Source organism: Geotrypetes seraphini, chromosome 2 (assembly GCF_902459505.1).
Source record: "Geotrypetes seraphini chromosome 2, aGeoSer1.1, whole genome shotgun sequence".
In the NCBI taxonomy this organism is placed as follows: Eukaryota; Metazoa; Chordata; class Amphibia; order Gymnophiona; family Dermophiidae; genus Geotrypetes; species Geotrypetes seraphini.
The window spans coordinates 316,627,604-316,633,603 of record NC_047085.1 but is presented as its reverse complement, the minus strand read 5'-3'; the positions used below and the strand labels follow the sequence as shown (position 1 = coordinate 316,633,603).

The window sequence follows — 6,000 nt, the reverse complement described above, 5'->3', positions numbered from 1 at the left end:
ATTTTCCCCTGTAGTAACAACCCCCTCCTTTTACAAAATAATGGGGCGTTTTTTAGCGCTAGCCTCAGTGGTAACAGCTCCGGATACTAAAAACCGCGCTACTGTTTTGTAAAAGAGAGGGGGGAGTGTAAGTAAAATGCTTAGATTATGGATACATACTTTAAAGTATGTAAATAAGGATGCAATATCAAATGAAAACTCAGAACAAACTCGCCTTCTATTTGTCATCTACTATGAGATGTTCCCTTGCTTTCCAAACCAGAGGGCCACAATTTTTGTAGATCACTGGGTTAAGAACATTACTTGATGTCCTAAAACTTTTGGTTTCTTATTACTTCAGCAGTCAGCACAACTGGACAAGCGTGACAGACTTTGTCATCTCAGGAAAGAGCAGAGTTTTCGGCAGCCTTTCTGTCATTTTTCTGCGCTGCCAATCAGAGACGGGCTGCTCCGTTCTGAGCCAGAAGGGTTAAGCTGCTGCTACTGAGCTGGTGCCACATCGAAAGAAGGCACGCAGCAACCCGAAACAAGAACGTTAGTTCCTTACTAAGGTGCTGGGGAGGGGGACACTTTTAAGATGAACACCACTGGGGGAATAACCCAGGGTGATAGGGTGCGCAACTGTGTGAGAGAGACAGGGGAGGAAAAAAAAAAAAAAACAACCATGGTGAAGTGGTCACTGTAATGTAAGCCCCAAGGAGAGCTACAAGACGTAGGGGAGCGTGCGGCGCAGTGGTTAAAGCTACAGCCGCAGGCCCTGGAAGTTGTGGGTTCAAAGCCCCGCTGCTCCCCGTGACCCTAGGCAAGTCACGCAATCCCTCCCTCCCCCATTGCCCCAGGTGTATTAGATTGTGAGCCCAGCGGGATAGACAGGGGGGAAATGCTTCAGTACCTGAATAAATTCAAATAAACCGCTCTGAGCTTCCCTTGGGAGTACGGTATAGAAAATAATACTAAAATATTCGTGCACTTTTTGTTCCTAGGAACAGGATTGCAGTCATTGGTGCCGGCACTGCCGGAATCAGGACTGCAGAAAAAAAAAAAAAAAAAACCAACAAACCCAGGAAGATCTGGCAATCCTAACCGGAGCTGCACTGAACGCGTCCACCTCTGAAATAATAAACACGTTTCTTTCGCACCACTACCCCCGATCCCTCCTTGTCCCCAACCCGTAACGACGCCCCCTTACTGAAGCCCGACCCTGGTCAACCCGTCCAGCCGAGGGCTCCCCTCCCTCTTTCTCCCCGCCCTCTCCCTCAGTCCCGCCTCCTGCCGGGCTGCGCCGGCTGTGTGCGAGGCAAGTGACCGCTCCCTCCTGCTCCAGTTAGGACTCAGGACGGGCTTGTCGGGTCAGGCCCGGGGGCAGAACGGTGTCGGCGGTGAGTAGCTTTCCTCCTTTTCCTACAGTGTTTCCGCCCGTGTTCACCCTTTGTTGCTCCTCCTGTCCTGTGATTATAAACACATGCATACGTGGAGCCTGCTCTGCCCCTGTCACTTGCAGCACTGTATTATTTAGTTTATTTTTTGCAAATAAGCCCGGACAGAAAAAAAGCCTCCTTCCTTTCCCTCCCCCATTCCTTATTCATCTGTCTGGGACCGGGTTATTGCACCAGAGCCTCTAATTAGTGCGGTAAAGCTGATCAAACTCTACTGACCAGCTGAGCAATAAACATTTTCTTGATTAACTTCTTAGAATACCAAACGGTATTGCTTCTTATCAAAACAAAATTTCTTCTCTTTTTCTGTTAACTATGACAATCTGGCTTTTTCAAAGCTAACTTTTCAAAAATGATTGGGAGTTGCTAAATCCCTTGGAAATGACTTCTCCCTAGACACAGTCAAGAAGTTTGCTCAATAGTGGGGGTGCCCAAATATCCACAACACCAGGGCTTCTAAGGGGAGATTTGGAAAACTTGCTTTTTACTGACAGCTAAGTAAATCCAAATCTTGACAGTACTAGCCTACTGTTCAATGTGAGCATTACACATACAGTGCTAACCTAAAGTTCAGTCTGAGGCACAGTAGCGAGAAGAAAGTGGGTGTAAACCTTATAAGGAAATCTAATTTACATTACATTACATTAGTGATTTCTATTCTGCCTGTGCCTTGCGGTTCTAAGCGGATTACAGTTAAAAGAGATCAGGACATTACCGAGAGAATTACATTACAACGATTTAAGTAAATTACATGTTGTGGGGTAGAAATACAAGTATAAGATATCTGGATTTATAGATAGGATAACTTGACAGGGTTCAAGTAGTTACAAGGTTCAGTGGGGAAAACAATATAGGCAACTGAAGAAAGATACCTACCTTTGAAGGAATCAGTTAAGTGGATACTTAAGGGAGATGCTTATTTAGGAGAAGGTTAAATGGATACCTAAGGGAGATGCTTATTTAGGAGTCTGGATTTTTGGTAAATGAGGTTCAAGGGGATGACTAGTGTGTTATTTGCTGGGGAGAGTGCATGTGCGATTGGGGAGGGGAATATTAAGTAAGGACGTGTTTTTTGAAAAGAAATGTTTTGATTTCTTTCCGAAACACATCTGTATAGTGAACTTTATATGGATTAATTGAAATTTAGATATGCTTGGCAGTGATACATACGAGAAAGTTATGGTAAATGAAAGTTCAGTACTGTTGTACATATTGCATCCAGACCTTGACAAATTTTCATTGAATCGAGCAGCCAACCCTAAAACTTAGAAGCTAGTGGCTGAAATCTTTTTTGTTCCTTCTCAATTCCACAATCTTGAAGGGGCATTTTCAATAGGACGTCTAAGTTTGAGTTTGGACTTCTTGAGAAAGACGTCCAGAACTCCAGTAGAGAAAAGACCCATTCTCAAAACAGCAGGACATCTGTCGTTGTCTTTTGAGAATGACCTATCTAGACATTTTGGTCCCTAGTATGGCTTATCTTTTTTGCCCATTCTTTACTATAAAGACGTCTACATGAAAAACGCACAAAAGTCAGCTTTTCAGACGTGGTGCCCAACTACCTTGTTCGAAAGGCTTCCCATCAGCTGATCGCAGCAGGGGAATCCCAATTAGCTGATCTAGTTTCGTAGAGTCGTGCCGGCTCAGCTGTTTGGGAATTTCCCTGCAAGGATCAGCTGAACAGGCAGGGAGAACTGCGATTTCTCCCTCCCTCCCTCCCTCCCACTGATCCCCCCCAGCCCCCCGTCCCAGAAAGCCGCTGTCCTCAGAGCCCTACACCCATCCCCCAACACCACCTGACATCACTGACACCCTCCATCATCACCAGACACCCCTTTACCTTCCAATGAAAAATCAGCAGGAGGGAAGCCCATTCTCTTTTACTGAAAGGGCCGCCTCTTCAGAATGACGGACTTTACCCCTCTCAATGCATCTTGTGATGCAGTGGGAGGGGCCTAAGGCATTGATTGGCTCAAGTTCAGCAAACACCATCATCAGAGAAGTGTGTGAATGTGAGTTTTGCTGCAGCTACACCAGAGAAACACACTATCCGTATCTGGCATTGCTTCTCCTTCAGGAACAGCTCAGATCTCCCTCCATATTCGCAGTATGGCTACAAAGTGTAAGACTCCTAGTGCTACTGAAAGTGCTCCCAAGAGGGGAAATAAAAGTGAAAACCTTACCAGAAAAGGTTGAATTATTGGATATGCTGTTGCTCGTCATTATGGTATTAATAAATCTATTGTTAGGTACATAAGAAGGAAAAGCCAATTCGTGAAGCTGTTGCTGCAGCTACACAGGTGGGTGTGAAGATATTACATGTGCGAGATAGCAATCTCTCTCATGTGGAAACTGCAACATTTATGTGGGTTCAGGATTTCTATAAGAAGAGAATTCCTGTAGACTCTGTTGATAAGAGGAAAGCAAAGTTTACAATGCTAAAACTGCTCTATTTTGGAAGAGAATGCCACAGAGTACTTTCGTTAGCAGTGTTATTGAAAGAGCTCTGAAAGCCATCAATCCAGAGACAGTGAACTTGTGCTGAAAGAATCTTTGGCCTAAATGTGTGAAGGAGTTCTCTGTCATTACCACAGAGCCAGTCAAAGAAATTATGGTGGGTGAGGAAGGCTTTCAAGATATGGATTTAGGGGCTATTCAAAACTTAATAGACACCAGAGCAGACAAATTAATAGAAGATGACCTAATTGACCTGACTGTTCCTGAAGGAGAGGCAATACCAAATGAAGAGAATGGAGAAGATGGACAAGTGCTTGAAGACAAGTTTACACTGCCTCAAGGTTCTGTTCATGGGCCTGTTCTTTTTAACGTTTTTATAAGCAATATTGCTGAAGGGCTGTCAGGTAAGATTTGCCTCTTGCGGATGATACCAAAATCTGCAATAGACCAGACATCTTGGATGGAATGAATAACATGAAGGGAAAGCAAAAAAACAAAGATCCAATTTTCCACAGGAGAAGGAGCAATCCAAATGCAAAAAACTGTGGAAACCACAATGTTCTTGACTTCAACCCTTTATTTCTTGCAAAAAGCTTTAAATGAAGCGGAGACTCAGAGGAGATATGATAGAGACCTTCAAGATCCTGAGGGGCATCGAAAAGGTTGACATGGACAGATTTTTCAATTTGAAAGAAACCACAAGAACAAGGGGTCACTCGATGAAATTGAAGGGGGACAGGTTTAGAACAAACGCAAGGAAATTCTTTTTCACACAGAGGGTGGTGGACACATGGAACACCCTTCCTGAAGCCGTGATAGGAAATAGCACAGTACAGGGTTTCAAGGAAGACCTGGATAGGTTCCTGGAGGACAAAGGGATTGAGGGGTACAGATAAGAGCAGTGGAAGGTTTAGAGATAAGTGTAGAGGTAGGCATAAAATTAGTCAGGGACTGCTGCTCAGGCAATATGCCTGATGGGCTGCCGCGTGAGCGGACCACTGGGCAGGATGGACCTCTGGTCTGCCCCGGCGGAGGCGACTACTTATGTACTTATGTACTTATGATCTTGACAACTTATTCACATAAAAATTCCACAGACCCGACATGGTCTGTGTTTCGGCAAACAAAGCTTTCCTCAAGGGTCCAAGAAGGAAATTTAGGAAAAAGAATCCAAATGTAAACTAGTTGTCCAAACTTTAGAGTGAATAACATGAAGAAAGACCTAGCGAAGCTTGAAGAATGGTCTGAAATTTGGCAGCTAAAATTTAATGTTAAGAAACGCAAGGCCATGCATTTGGGCTGCAAAAATCTGAAGGAACGGTACAGTTTAGGGATGAAAAACTTATATGCACAAGGACAAAAAAGAAAATCCAACAAATCTTCAGTAAAAAATGTGGTGAATCAAGGACAATGAAAGATACTGCAGACAGTTGTGCAAGATACAGGCAAAGTTTATTTTAAACAAACAAACAAGATTGTTGTGTACAAATAGACCACATTATACAAAAAAATGGGACCCAACATTGGTCTGTGTTTCGAACAACACGTCTTCTTCAGGGGTACCATAAGATGGTGGTAACAAATATGCCTGATCTGTATGCTGTGTCCTTTAGCGGTGATAATGTACTGCTGAAAAAACTAAAGCAGTAGAACTTATATGCACAACAGAAGATTGGGACTTGGGTGTGATTGCATGTAGAATGGTTTTATTTGAGATTTAAGTTTGGGCGGTATGGGACTTTTGAAGTGCTGTGATCCCATATGCCACTGCTGTTTGAACCCATTGAGCACTTTTGGTGGCTGGTCTGAGCACTTCACTAAACATTAATTATGATACAATACATTTGAGAATTGAGTTTGTAATGTGTATTCTGTGATAATTTGCTTGAGATGATCTTAAGGTGGCCAAACAGGTTGAAAAGGTGACGGCGAAAGCTAGAAGGATAGGGTACATAGGAAGAGGTACGGCTAGTAGAAAAAGGAGGAATTGATGCCCCCGTATAAGACTGGTGAGACTTCATTTAGAATATTGTATACAATTCTGGAGACCGCACCTTCAAAGAGATATAAAAAGGATGGAATCGGTCCAGAGGAAGGCTATTAAAAT

At 43.5% G+C, this 6,000-nt stretch overlaps 1 protein-coding gene across 4 annotated transcripts in view; it reads left to right on the top strand.

The window, feature by feature from the left end:
- Positions 1-1,169: 1,169 nt before the first annotated feature.
- ANO10 (anoctamin 10) overlaps positions 1,170-6,000 on the top strand; it is a 392,133-nt gene continuing 387,302 nt past the window's right edge. For 2 of the 4 annotated variants that reach the window (XM_033930083.1, XM_033930081.1), the window contains exon 1: positions 1,171-1,379. The gene's annotated coding sequence lies outside the window, so the exon portion shown is untranslated. Of the gene's footprint in view, positions 1,380-6,000 lie in introns of all 4 variants that reach the window. The other 2 variants (XM_033930080.1, XM_033930082.1) reach the window with 2 other exon arrangements.